Source organism: Haemaphysalis longicornis, unplaced genomic scaffold (genome assembly GCF_048455015.1).
Source record: "Haemaphysalis longicornis isolate Haplotype H1 unplaced genomic scaffold, Haemaphysalis longicornis Haplotype H1 scaffold_7, whole genome shotgun sequence".
Taxonomy (NCBI): Eukaryota; Metazoa; Arthropoda; class Arachnida; order Ixodida; family Ixodidae; genus Haemaphysalis; species Haemaphysalis longicornis.
In genome coordinates this window covers 9,576,452-9,591,291 of record NW_027526422.1, presented here as the reverse complement: position 1 = coordinate 9,591,291, position 14,840 = coordinate 9,576,452, and the positions used below count along the sequence as shown (strand labels likewise).

The 14,840-nt window shown below is 48.8% G+C and overlaps 1 protein-coding gene across 2 annotated transcripts in view; it reads right to left on the bottom strand.

Annotated features, from left to right (window-relative positions):
* The window catches only part of LOC144144462 (monocarboxylate transporter 12-like), a 74,971-nt gene that overhangs the window by 4,905 nt on the left and 55,226 nt on the right, over positions 1-14,840 (bottom strand). The window lies entirely within an intron of this gene.

Below are 14,840 nucleotides of genomic sequence, written 5' to 3'. Positions count from 1 at the left end.
CCCCGCTACGCCAACTGCCATGCAGACCACCCGGCCACGGATCCCCGCTGCCCGGTCCGCCAACGACGCCCATACAACAAGACGCATGTTCTTCGATCCTTGGCATCGACAAACCGCTCGCCACCATTTTTCCCTCCCGCCACTACCCAACAGTGTAACACCACTGACTGTACCGGTGAAACTGTTGCCCATCAAACCCAGGGATCCCTGCAGTCCTGTGCAACCACCGAGCATCCGCTTGCCGATTCGGAGCTACCGTCCACGGAGTCCCGTTCGTGCGGCCGCAGCAACAGCCACGACCGGAGACGCGGGGACCGAGGCCGGTCAGCGAGCCACGGCCAATCCAGGGTACCAGGGTGCAGCCGGGAGGCCAGCGACAGCCGCGGAAACCAAGCTCCACCTAACTTCCGGCCGCAGAGCACCAACCTCAAGGTGAGCTGGACAGAGCAGTTTCCTCCCCTCCCTTCTAACAACACCTCCTCGTCCCACCCCATCACAACACCGTGCCCCACATTCACACACGCACCCCCAATACCCGATGCGCTCCAGGCGATGCGAACCGATCTCCAAGCCCAATTCATGGCCACCATACAAAAACTGCAGGCAGACGTCGACGAGCTCCGTCAACAACACACACGAGCCTTACAGCACTACACCGCCACCATTGATGAAATCCGGAGCCAGCTGCGGACGCATCACGAGTCCCTTCAGAACGAACTCCGAACCCTCGTAACTGATGCCATCCGCGAGGTGCTCAAACAAGCTCAACCCCAGCCGATTCTCCCACTTACTCTGTCCGTAGACACGCATGGAGGAGACAGAGATCACCTAGACTTACGCCGCGTCCACCCCTGCCTCACACCCACGACGGATCGCCCCGGCAATGCTCTAAACTACGCCCAGCCACCCCCTCAACACGGCTAGCAAGTCGAGACCACCAAAGCCACACACCCGTCATACGCCCGAACCCCTGCGCATTTGGCAATGGAATTGTAGAGGCTACCGCCGCAAGAAAGGGGCACTTTTGCAATATATAGCCACGCACTCAAATTCGCCGGACGTAATTGCTCTTCAAGAAGTCAGATGCGATCCCACCCTACCAGGCTAGTCTCCGTACTCCAACTCCAGAAATGACGACCAGGCACCTCTAGTGACGACATTTGTAGACAAGAGGATTGCAGTCATTGATCACTCTCCAAGCAGTCCCCATCACATCCCGCACGTATTACTAGAAATCATCCCGAATACCTCCAAGCAAACAAGTGTATACGTCCTCAACATTTACAGTACGCCCCAGGCCAGACGAGACACATTTGACCACCTCTTCGACAGCACCCTCTCTTTAGCAAAACGGACCAACAGCCCCGTACTTATAGTGGGCGACTTCAACGCGGCACACCCTACTTGGGGCTACATGACAGAAACTCCCAAGGGACGAAAGCTAGCCCTGACAATAGCCAGGTGCCATCTTACGGTTCTTACAGAACCTGGCCAGCCCACTTGCATGGGTAACAGCGTTACACGGGATACATGTCCGGACCTCACTCTAACCCATGGCCTCAGCAACCACAGGTGGTCTAACCTTGGAGAGACACTCGGCAGTGATCACTGCATCCTCTTCACTGAGATAGCGGACTTCGGCGCCAAGGTTTCCAACCGATCGGTCGCAATCACCGACTGGGTCGCCTTCCGCAAGCGTCGTGCCCAACCGAGTGGAGATAGCTCACCCGACACTGACCCTACGTCAACTACTGGAGACCCCGAGCAATCGCCTCTTCCTTCCCTCCCAGAATGGATTAAACAAATTCAAAGTGATCTGGCAGACACTACTAGAACCGTACAAACAACAGCTCACATGCCAGATGTGGACAGCCACCTTCTTCATATTTTGGATGCCCGCCGTAGCCTCAGCAAACGATGGCGAGGGCAAAGGCACAATCGGAAACTTCGTAAACGGATCGCCTTGCTCACCGCCGAAGCCGAGCGCTACGCAGAAGAGTTGACACGGGCCAACTGGCAAAATTTCTGCAACCAGCTACAAGGAACACTTGGAACAGCAAAGACATGGTCGCTGCTACGCAGTCTCCTCGACCCCAAGCAGACCAAAACAGAAACCACGAAAGCCATCCGTACATTACACCACAGGGAAAACCTTGACAAAGATACCCTTCTCGCTACACTGAAACAGCGTCGGTCGGTCCCCGCCCCCAGCGTCGGTCCCCGCCCCCAGTATCGGCCTTACCCAGACACCTCTGACACGAATGTCCTGCTCGATGCTGACATCACAGAGGCAGAAGTGAGAGCGGCCCTTCAACACCTCACAAAAAGCACTGCACCGGGAGCGGACGGCATCCAATATAAGTTACTTCGCAACCTGGACGACCGCGCCATAACCCAGTTGACGGCTTACTACAACGATGCGTGGCGCAAGGGCACTCTACCACAGGAATGGAAGCACGCGGACATCATCCTGATACCCAAACCGGGGAAACCTCTTTCATTTGGCAAGCTCACTTACTCACTCACGCCCCATCTCACTTACTTCGTGTCTGGGCAAGCTTCTCGAACATATAATTCTTGCTAGGCTGCAACCAAATCTCGAAGCCAACCACTTTTTCCCCGACACAATGTTCGGTTTTCGTTCCCACCTGGCCACACAGGATGTGCTCCTTCAACTCAAGCACGACATCCTGGATCATCCCAACAGAGCCCAAACACGCGCCGTTCTGACACTCGACCTAAAAAGTGCGTTTGATAACGTTGCACGCGACCTCATTCTTGACAATCTGGCATCATCAAATTGTGGATAACGCACATACAATTACATCAGAGCCTTTCTGGCTGATAGGACAGCCACCATAGGGTTAGGTGAGCACCGCTCACCATCCTTTCAACTGACTGGAAGAGGAACGCCCTAGGGCTCAGTTCTATCCCCGATACTCTTCAATGTGGCCATGGCTAAGTTGCCTCCGCTACTCAACGCAATTCCGGAGCTTCACCACGCGCTGTACGCGGACGATGTGACCATGTGGGCAACACGCGGATCGGACGGCCAAATAAATACAGGACGCCCTGCGAGAGGCAGCAGATGTTGTTCTGAACTATGCCTCTCTGGGGGGCCTGTCTTGCGCAGCGAAGAAGTCCGGCCTTCTTGTGTTGCCTCCCCGCATGCGACCAGTAACCAAGCCAGAAATATCCGTTTACCTTACCAGTAATTTGATCCCGTGCGTCACCCGAGTCCGAGTCCTAGGACTCCATCTACAGTCTAACGGCCGCGCCACGCACGCAGTTCACCTCCTCAAAACCCAAATCACGCAAATCACGCACATGATCCGTCGCATCTTCCAACAGACGCGCCGGCCTCAAGGAAGCAGACACCCTCCGCATAGTTCATTCCTTACTCATCAGCCGCCTTGCCTACCACGTCCCCTTTCACAATTTGCTGTGCTGCGAACTCCAGCGCCTCAACACTGCCTTACGGACGGGAATCAAAGCAGCCCTGGGACTTCCCCCCTACACTTCTACACAACGTCTCCTTCAATTGGGTGTCCACAACACGATAGAGGAAATTATTGAGGCACAACGAGCTGGTCAGCTTATCCGCCTTAGCACCACCCGCACCGGTCGTCACGTGCTCGCCAGCCTGGGATACCCCGAGCCGTCGTCACCTCTCCAACCAAACCCTGTGGCTCTCGCCCCTGTCCTTCGTGCACGTTTACAAGTTGCCCCGCTCCCCAAGAACATGCACGCGGAAACCAACTAGGGCCGACGCCGCGCCCGAGTCGAAGCGCTAGCCCGCCGGTACGGTCAGGACCCACATGTGATTTACACCGACGCAGCCAGTTATCCAGCCAACCCCAACGCTCAAGTGGCAGTGGCCTCTGCAGTTGCTGGCAATGCGCAAACAACTTGCTCTGTACGCAACGATTCCATCAGGGTGGCCGAGGAGACAGCCATAGCATTGGCTGTCGACGGCGGAAGCTGACGACGACGATACCTGGGCAATTATAACAGACTCGCAAGCCGCCTGCCCGGCATATTCTTCTGGAATCCTCTCCATCCAAGCAAACAACATTCTTCGACAATCCGATCCATCCAAGCTTCCCTTCATTCGTATCGTCTGGACCCCTTGCCATGCCTCCCTTCCTGGAAATGAGCACGCACACGCGCTCGCTCGAGAAATGCCCACCGGGCGTCAGAGGAAGCGGACAGACAGATCCGGGGTGGCTCCAAGACATCAGCTTCCATCATCCCATCCCACGAACCTCTCAACTATACACTCACACTCGCCTACTACCGCACACAAAGAAAAACACTACTGCTACCCCACCACTCCCTATCCCGCGCCGACGCCACGTCATGACGGCAGCTCCAGACACACACGTTCCCAAACTTACACCACAAACACCTCTTCTACCCCACCCAATACGCTGGCAACTGCCCGGCTTGCCAGAGCCCCACTCCCACCCTCTACCACTCTGTATGGGAGTGTCCGCGTCCACCATACGGGCTCACCCCTATACGCATCCCCACCCTCTCCTCTTGGGAGGCTGCTCTGTCCAGCACTGCCCCGCAAGACCAACAACGGCTGATCGAGCGGGCCCGCCGGATAGCGTCCGCCATTGGAGTCCTGGACTGAGGACCCCACTCATAGAGGCTGCTCTTCGGCTAACAAATGATCAATAAATGTTTTTACCCCCACCACTGATAAACCATAAAATGGCCGCCGTTGCTGACTTACGAGCTTGAGTGCCGCTACTCTTATACGTTATCTAGTGACACTAGGTGCATCGACATGAGGGTGAAATGTCTTCTAGATCCCTCCACTCTGTGCACCAAGTGAGACCTTTTTGAGCCAGCTAAGCGGTGTTTATCCCCAAAAAAAGAAGGTACCCCGTGCTGTGGCTGCAGAAAGGAATTTAGCCTTGTCGAGGAATGTCTAGACTTTAGTGATGTTCTTTTGGCGTTTGCATGCTCGCATGCCGTGATCAGTGGAATGCCAGGGGACGCAATATAATCGCTTCATCCTTTCATCGTTGTGTTACACTGGTGTCCTGAAGCTGAAGTTTGTTTCCCTGTTAGCGTAGCTACAAAACTAACAAATGATGCCCCCCTGCCCTTTTTTCCCCTTTCAGTACGTGATTTAGTGACTGAAAAATACAAAGAAACTAACCTGATGGCTTCAGCATGCACGTAGCACACGACCGTACGTTTTGCGTAACCTACATGGTTTTCATATACAAGTGCCATGCTGGACAACCGATAGTACGCTTTGATGAAGCCCACAAAGGCAACAATTGTTAAAGAACACATTTATGTGAAACCAGTGTAGCAGCTGCACTAAGCTATGTGTTATTTAGCCACGCAGAAGTGCTGTGGAATACAGCCAGCAAGTGTGCTACCCAGTGATACAATGTAACACCATTGTTTACTAACACGTACAAAGTAGTTGCAGTGAAATTTACAGCAATGTATCAAAGTATGAAAAGTATCAGTTTGATCTATCTTTAATGGGACAGAATTTGGCACCTGTAGTTCTTTGGCGGCATCTTGTGGCATCAATTCGCCTCGACGTCCCTATACAAGCACTTCCGTCTCCTCATCTTAAACTACCCAAACAGGATCCTGGATCTTGTTTGGGTAGTTTGGGACGAGGAAACTACCCGTAGGAATCACGAGCAGTTCCCCTTACCTCACTTAGCTACACCACAAATGTCAAAACAATACCCTGCAGAATTCCTTTCAACCAGGCACCCATGTCCATATCATTATCGGGTGTTCTCACAACCCAGCCGTCTTACTACTTTCCTCTCCTTTTTACCCTCCCCGAGCTGCGAGTGACCCCGACCACCAGCACTAAGCTGGACGCCAGCAACTGCTAGTCTCCAAGTCGTTACCGGAGCGCCTGGACTGTACGCGTCATTTCATGTTTTAGTGGATATTTTAGCTTTTGTAAAGAAGAACTTCCAGCTATGTTACACGTTTCTTAAATAAAAAATAATTTTAAGAGCACAGCGCGCTAATCTTCTTTTCCTCCCATGTGTTTGATTTTTCGCCTGGAAAGAGTCGATGCGTCCTTCTGATTTTGAGTGGAAGCCATGGGTTGTGACTTCTCCTCTGTGTTGTGCCTATCCTTGTCGTAGAGACAGTCTTTGCTGACAAAGCGTACCACACAAAGGGCATATCCAGGCGCATAGTAGTGACACCCATTGAGGTGTAAAAGAACAGGTTACCTGAAAATAATGAGTTATAGACATGTACAGCAACCACGTCCCAACTACTAATACCCCTGTCACACGCGCCAACCTAATGTCATTTTAGACGAATGAGATTCGTTTCAAATGACATTCGTTTTCTGCATAGGTGCTACACGAACAAACCAAATGTCATTCACTTGTGATGTCAATGGCAATCGGTAGTATACTTGGCGCACTCGAAATTGCATGGAATGATGATGTAATCCAGACAAGCGTTTATACTTTGAGAAAAAGTATCTAAAATGCTGTAGCATGCGTTATGCGCACTCTTTTTAGGCCGTAATTTGTTGCAATAAGTCATACGAAGCCAAGACAAATAACAAGCAGATCCGCCATGATCCATACCGCAATTTGTCCACAAACATGGCGGCGCGCGGGGACGACGCCGTGATGAGCGACGTGAAAAAGGCTGTCGCCGAGCGAACGTCTCCCTCTCGGACCATTACGTGCGTTCGTTTGGGTTTCCCGCGGCATTGCGGGCGCGCGCATTTTCCGTCCCCATGCCGACGGCAGCCATGTTGAAATGGTTGAAAGTTGGAAAAGCCGGGAACCCATGCGGTCACACTGAAAGCGGAAGTAATTCATTCAAAGTGCTCAATAAAGCAAGCGAAAGCTTTTAAAACAGGCAAGATCAAATAAAAAGTGGCAAACAATAAGTTTCTTATTTTTTAAAGACATTTTTTTCTGGTCTTCTGGTGTTGAGAGTACGCAGTTGGTCCGAATTCACAGTCGAATGAGTTCTCTGGACTCATTCGGTACTGAATGTCATTCGCAGCGAATGTCATTAGACTGAGCCCGTGTGACAGCAGACGAATGTCATTTGAAACGAATCTCATTCGTCTAAAATGACATTAGGTTGGCGCGTGTGACAGGGGTATAACTTTCGATCTGCTGTAATTTTATTACAGTAAGACATAATTTCTAGTGAAACTGATACAAGGACAAGAGTAAGGCCACTGGCAATGCTAAATTTGGTGTGATTTCAGTCATGACATTGCTATACGACTTGTATGTCTACCTTATCAAAAGTGAACCTGGTGTCCCTCTCGATTACATTGAAATTATGCTTTTTCAAAAGATCACAGGGTTCGAACCTGCGGCCACTACCTATCCAGGGTAGCCGCTGTACCAAGATATGGGCGAGGCTGTTTTGTTTACATCGTCAGGTTGCATTTCAGGTGCGTTCCACTTCTTCCTTTGCAAAATCTTATTCGCCGTTGAAATCTCCTTCTTAAATGTTAGTAAGTTCAACTATTAGTATTGGTAAAGAGTTCCATCTAGGCAAAGAAACTTCCAAATAATTCTCAGTAATAACAAACGTTTGCATCACTATAAAGTTTTTGTGCGGAGGTGCAGAACCGGGCGTCTAGGACTCTTTTCGAATTCCCCAACTTGTTGAAATTTTCCTTGCCCACGTAAGCTAATCTTTCTTGAGCAGAAACCAACAAACACATTTTAAAACAGGTAGAACCCCTTTAAGGGAGAACTCAGACTATTCAATTTCTGCGACAGGACAAGCGTGCGTACTACAAGAAAAATGTGCTTTCGGCGCTTGAAGGTGTCTAGGTGTTTTTTTTTCCAGAGTTTTCCGTTGTACTTTACTAAGTAATTTTAACTTTATTTATTACAGTTAATTAAACTATACTGCATACTACTACTATTACTTGCCTTTACTGCATATCAAAAGTTCATGCGTTTTTATTTTCTCCAAAGTTTCAACCCTCAGTAGCACAGGGTGCCTGGTACTGGAGATGACTAATGATGTTATCAAAGCTTGGGACAGTAATGTTTAAAAGGAACCTAGGCTGTTGAGGGCATCGCTGCGTTTTTTATGTTTGCGTTGTGTTGTGAAATAAGTGATGTTCCAAAATATTAAAATAACCACCATAACATAAGTTGATGTCGTAGGAGGAAGTTTATTTCAGTATCGTTTGGATGCGTGCAAAAATTTTTTTTGTTCTATTTTATCTAGGAGGGTACCACGTTTGGCTAGTTTTAGCAATCAAATGAGGCTTCTTTGCGCAGCGTTTCTGTCGCGCAAAAAACCGACCCGATGGCAATTCTTTCCAAGTGTCAATTTTGGCGCCATCCAGTGGCGTCATAAAAGGCTGCCATTTGACGTGACGTCGGAGTTTCAAACGGTGCCGAAAATGCTCTCCCGCATTGGTGGGGCAGTGAGGAACCCGAGGGAAAGTGTAGGTACGGAGTGTGGGAGAGGAGTTGAAGGAAATGGTAGTTTGAGCCACGGGTGGCAAATTGAAAAGGAGGAAGGGGCAGGTGGGAGAGAGAGAGAGAGAGAGAGAGAGAGAGAGAGAGAGAGAGAGAGAGAGAGAGAGAGAGAGAGAGAGAGAGAGAGAGAGAGAGAGAGAGAGAGAGAGAGAGAGAGAGAGAGAGAGACAAAAACTTTTGGGAGGGGCAGGTGGGAGGTGGATGAAAAGACGAGGAAGAGCGGGAAGGATGGGACGGAGGAGAGGGGGAGCCATTACGAGGAAGGAGCGGCTGCAAGGCTGTCGTATCTTCTTGTCATTCGCAGCTAAGTGGATACACGGCCAGTATTTTCGTAACTCTTCGCTCCCCTATACGATGAACGCGGCTTCAAAAGAGCAACTCCAATATACCGACGCCAGAACAGTGATGCCCAAAAAATCGACTACAGGATCGTACTTCTTACACATGATTGCCGTTACATGTTGTTATCAATAACCTAGTCCAGCATAATGAGTAACACAAAAACTTTAACAAACTTTTGCATTGGTGACGAAGCAGGGGGAATGAATGTCAGGCTATATAAACCTGTTATGACGTCCTTGATCGGAAATAAATCCGATCATCAGTTCGTATACAAATCCTGTCGCCCGCCTTTTAATGCAGCATCTAAACAAAGTACCTGCGCTTAACTTTTGTCCTACTTTACGTGGACGGATCTCTTTACGAATTAAAGCCTAAGAATTACAGTTTTAAGCCATTGTTAGACCCATACTCGGTTGTATACGTGCTGTTTCAAACCCACCGCTGAATAGAAAGATCAAGCAAAATTTCGCAGAATAAAATAGGTTAAATTGTTTTCTTTATCTATTGAAGGGATACGAGAGCGGAGACAGCACAGTGATGACTCTGTTGGCGTTGCTGAAGACACTGAGATAGCGGGAACTGCTATCTTACAATGACGATAAGGATATTAGGAGGCAGCTGCCAGTAGCCCCTCCTTTTCCTTTCTAATATTTGTCCAGGGGTTGATGTGAGAACATTTCTATTAGGCTCAGTATTTTTTATGTTTTACAGCTTCGCTAGCGGAGACAGAATCCCGGTTACTAGGCATGATTATGTGTCGATAAGGGGGATCGTATGTTTAGAATTCACTTCGCGCAAATGTGTTGTTACAAACTGCTATGAGAAGATGACCACGAAAAGTTTTATGGGAAAACATCCACAGCATTAAACAACCCACTAGCACAATGGAAACTATGCTAACGCACTGAAGTGGCATCAAATAACAAATAATTTATATGAAATCGGATGCGCTACGATTGCTTACGCTGAAATATTCAAACCACACCTTCAACACCTCTATCGTGCTTTTTTTGTCGTTCTCGCCTATCACTCATGGAAGGACGAACGGCTCCCAACGGAATTTAGGTATCTGTAAAATTTTGCCCCCCCTTTTTTTATAACGCAATAATTATTTCTGTAATGCTTTACCTGCAGCTGTTCCGAAAGAGGAACAAATCGCAGAAGCGAAATAATCGCTTATGGTACCCAAGCATGCAGGCTAACGTGGTACAGGTCACCACTGCACTGTTTGCGGGGGAATTCTCTGGCAATCAGCAGCCGTATTATAGTGACAAGTCACAAATAGCTACGGAACGCTAACGTGGCGGGAATGGAGGATTAACGCTGGTGACCATACTTGCTCCACAATTCCCTAACCTTCAGGGGATGCTTTCCAGACGGAGTAAAATGCTTTCGCGACGGCTTTCTGCTTTTGTTTCTTTTCACGACATAAAAAAAAAAAACTCGCGGCACGTTGATGCCGTCCCTTTTTCGTACTGCAGGTTGCAACCCTGTTTACAGGTTGAGTCACGGCTGAAACAATAAGAACCCGCTCCACTTCGCTTGTGATAAAAGGTCGATACGAAAACGTGAACGACCGTGAGTGGCAAGGAAGGCTCCTTATCTTTAGGGCAGGGTGCGTTGGCGTATTCTCACATCCAGTAAGCGTTCGATAAGCTTTCTTGCGACAAAGGTGTGTTTTGCGTCGTTTCTCTGTCAGTTCGACATGACTACCGATGTTCCCGACGCATAAATATAGGCTGGTACCAAGTTTCCCCCATACTAATATTGAGTTAAACGTGGCATATCCATTGCTCTCGGTTCTTGCAACAAAGCTGGCTTTACCGCAAAGCGGTTCATGTCGGGGGATGCTGGGTCCCATTCGCGGCAACATAAATTCACTATGAATTCGCCATGATTTTGCGTAAACAAAACGTTGGCAATCAGTGACGTGTGCACGTATGACGACATGCAGTGTAATTTGACGTTTAGCTTTTAAAGATCGCAACCAAGCTATCAAATATGGCGCACAAAAGATATAAGAACACTTGGCATGTATTATAAAAACTAGGACGGCAGCTGAGGCTGGCAAGACAAGACATTTCTTCAGGTTAAAATTGGCGTCAACACCATAAGGTGATCAAGTAACGATCCAAAAGCGAGCGAAAGGCGGGTGATGAGCTAAAGAAAATCACACAATCTTTTAGATGCAAGGCATCTCTTACACTCGACCTGTCCTTCCGTCCGGCGTGCATGCGTCCGCAACCCTTCTCCTTTCCCCTCGCCTGCCAGCTGCGTTAGCGCGTTCTCCTCCCCATGCCAGCTATGCGTCAGCGCGCCGTGAGCGCGCGTATGCTACTCCCTCTCTCGTTCTCCTCGCCATGCCAGATGTGCGTTAGCGCGCATGCGCGTCTCTCTCTTATCACTCTCTCTCGCGGAGCGGCTATATAACCGCGGTATTTGCGGCGCGCTCGTCAGTCGCTCCGTCAGTCGCTCTCGCTGCTACTGCTCCGACTGCTGCTCCACCTGCTGCTCCTATGAGTTGAAATGGACACTAACATGACGTTCTTTACGTAATTGGAAATCTACGTGTGATTGAGTATCATTTAAGGTTCGCTACACTTCAACCACATTTGGGTAACCGACATAACGGAAACGCGAATTGAACCCCGTGAGATGCCTTGCATCACCCCAGGGTTCCCCTCGCGGGAAGATGGAGAGAATTTTTTTTACCGTATCTATTCATTTCTTTCAATCGCTTTTAGTAAATAGCTGAGCTCTCTGCTTCAGTGCAGGGTTTGTTCCGTTATCACCTTCCCGGCCGTCACAGCCGCCACGCTATCGTCTGCTGCTATGTTACAAGTTCATGGAGTGATTACAAAAAAAACGGCCGTGACCATCGGTTGTAAAACGCGGTAAAGAAAGCAAAACACTACGCTTGCTAACGGAAGAGCGTACCGATGCCGCCGATTCACTTATTCGTCAAGCTCGAACTCCATCAGCGCAGTAATGAATAAAAGAGTCGGTTTTCTTTGTTATTTTTCTCTTGAGCTCGATCATGTGACCAGAAGCTTACTAGGAGGAGTGTGGAAAAATGTCATGCGTAGCGCTCTCTTTGTCATGGAGAGGCGTGTACTGCCCTCTTATGTTGCTGTTACGTCAAACGAATACTTATTTTTTCACCAAACATAAAAACAAAATACGGTACGTTATTTGTATGCTTCGTGATCGCTGACTGGGAAACAGTCAGAACTATTATTTCTTTCGGTAGAAAACAGTTTTAAACTGACCGTCATGCGAAACTCCGCCTGCTGCAAAGTCACGGGGATTTCAAGGCGTCGAAGGTCGGTGAAATACGGTGACAGCAGCTGCCATTTGCAAGCATTACGTCCTTTTTACTCATGCTGAAGTTGTCGATGTGTGACGTAAATGTTCCCGCCAACAATTTAAAATACGTCACGTCTTCTCAGCCAATCACAGAGAGCACGTGCCATACAAGCCCTATTGTTGTTGAATATAAAATACTGGCGGTGTTGTCATGTCCGCTGCATTTCATCCAGTTTTTCATTGCGGGCAAATAATTATGCGCTTTCAGTAGAGAGAAATAAGGCAAACTTTACAACTGGTAGCAGTAAAAGTCACGAAATGTCAAAATGACAGAAGCACACATAACCCCTCCGTCGACCGGAAGCATGTGACCACAACTGCAAGCCAATCACAAAAAGTTCGGGCAAATTCCCAGCTCACGGTGAATTTACGGAGTCGAGAATAGGACCCCTTTTCACAGTACAGCCGTTGGGTACTAATTTGTGGCGTGCGCCATAGCGGTAACGGTGTTATTGTGTGGTCCCAGCAACTCGTGCTCTGAAAACAGCTCTAACTCAAAAACGGCGCAGTGCGCGCGTACAGCCCAAACTTACCACAGAGAATTAAAATAGCTGAGTCTTCAGGTAAGCATTTGGTTCTGTTTTAACACGAAAGTGTTTTATTCCGGGATACACAAACATTTGAGTGACGTCATCCGTCACGGAAATGACGCCAGTACAACGAAGAAAGCGGCCTGTAAAGGGTGCACTCCTGCACACAGCCTCTTCTTGAGGGGAAGCAACCTTTAGAACCAAAGAGTACGTTATACTTAGGGTTTTTCGTTTTCGGGTTTTATATTTAACATGAAAGTGTTTTATGCCCGGATACACCAAGATTTCAGTGACGTCATATCCGTCACGGAAATGACTCCAGTACACCTTTGCCGATGCGACCTGCCAGCAGGACGTCGCTCGCCAAGCACACCCACAAGACAGCCGCCGACCCGCAAATCATGCTCAGCTGCAGATTGCGCTCCACATTTCGCTTTCGTGTTTTACCGGTTCCCATGACTCACGAATCAACCAGTTTTTCCCTATGTGTGACCATTTGTGGTTTCAAAACCGCACACCCGCCTTAACTTCGCTGTCATTTCTTTCTAGGTAGTGCGATCGCCAGTCAATTTTCTGCTTCTGACACTTCTTATCGTTTGTATCACGGTATACTTTGACAGACTTTTCGAAACTTCAAAGCGACGGAATTGTAGTAATGCCAGGGTCAGGGCTATTTGGTAGACGTTGAAAAGAACTAGGCAATTAAAATTTGTGCTAATTTTATTTTGCCCCTGTCAGCCTAAGTAACTTAACGTCCAAGATTTCTTATAATCTACATTTTACTCACTGGCGCAAAATAATATCGGATAAAGTCATCCACTAGTAGATATACTGGCAATGTTCGACGAGTTAACCATATAATGTCCATATTCTTGGAAAACGCAAACGATTTTGCGTTGCTCCTGGGCAGAGTTACGCCTTACGCATAAATCATACATTCATGCGTAGCCTACTGGCTGACGCTCGAATTCTGCAAATGCTTTTAGGGGCGAAGCTCCTTAAGGCGTGGGTCTGTCCATCCTCGACGTATGTATGTAGCCACCTCTAGTTTAGTTCTTGGGTTGTTTACTAGATGGCGTGGCTACCTCTAGTTTAGTTCTTGGATTGTTTACTAGATAGCGGTACTTGTATATGATGAAAAGATGCGCTTGGATTGTTTACTAGATGGCGTGGCTACCTCTAGTTTAGTTCTTAGATTGTTTTCTAGATGGCGGTACTTGTATATGATGAAAAGATGCGCTTGGATTGTTTACTAGATGGCGTGGCTACCTCTAGTTTAGTTCTTAGATTGTTTTCTAGATGGCGGGGAGCGTTGTAATAAAATCCGTTCGCTGTTGGCGCGCGCTCGGAGTCGCCCGATGGATAAGGCTGCAGATGTGCGAGCCCGCGAGGCAGAAGCGCTCCGTGAAGCTGCGCGACGCCGCCGCCAAGATCCTGCCGTACGAGAGCGGGAGGCCGAAGCGTGTCGTCTGGCTGCGCGACGACGCCGCCAAGATCCCAGCGTTCGAGAACGAGAGGCCCAAGCGTCACGGCAACGGCGCGAGGACCCTGCCGTACGCGAAGCGGCACGGCTGCGGCGCGAAGAGGATCTCCAAAACGTCAGAGAACGGGAAGCAGCGAGAAAGCGCGCGTATCGGCAGGCAGACCACGATGCAGTGAGAGCTCGTGAGGCGTCTGCAAAACGCATCAGGCGAGCTCAGCCCCAAGGTGCCGACGCGCGGTTTAAGCGAGACTTTCTAGACCTTACGTTCGGACACAGATGTAGTGGGCGAACTTTCACTGAAGAGTCACGGTTTTACCGATGATTTCCCCTCAGGAGCTTCGCCCACTCATCATCATTCACCCCGTGGATATGCTGTGAATTTTTTTTGCTATGTGATTTGCCTTCCAGTTTTCCAGTTACGGATGCTGCCATGCTGATTTGGCGGTACGGTCTGACATGTTTAAGAAATTGGCTAGTTTTACGCGCGCAAGGTAAGGCGAAATTTAAAAGAGAAATAACTTGTTTCTTCTTCGCAATTAGGGAAGTTCATCTCCTTATGCAGGTATTCCATAATCACACTTTTCTTAGAAATTCGTATTGGTGGCACCAAAACGAGTTCTTTCCGTGAGCAAG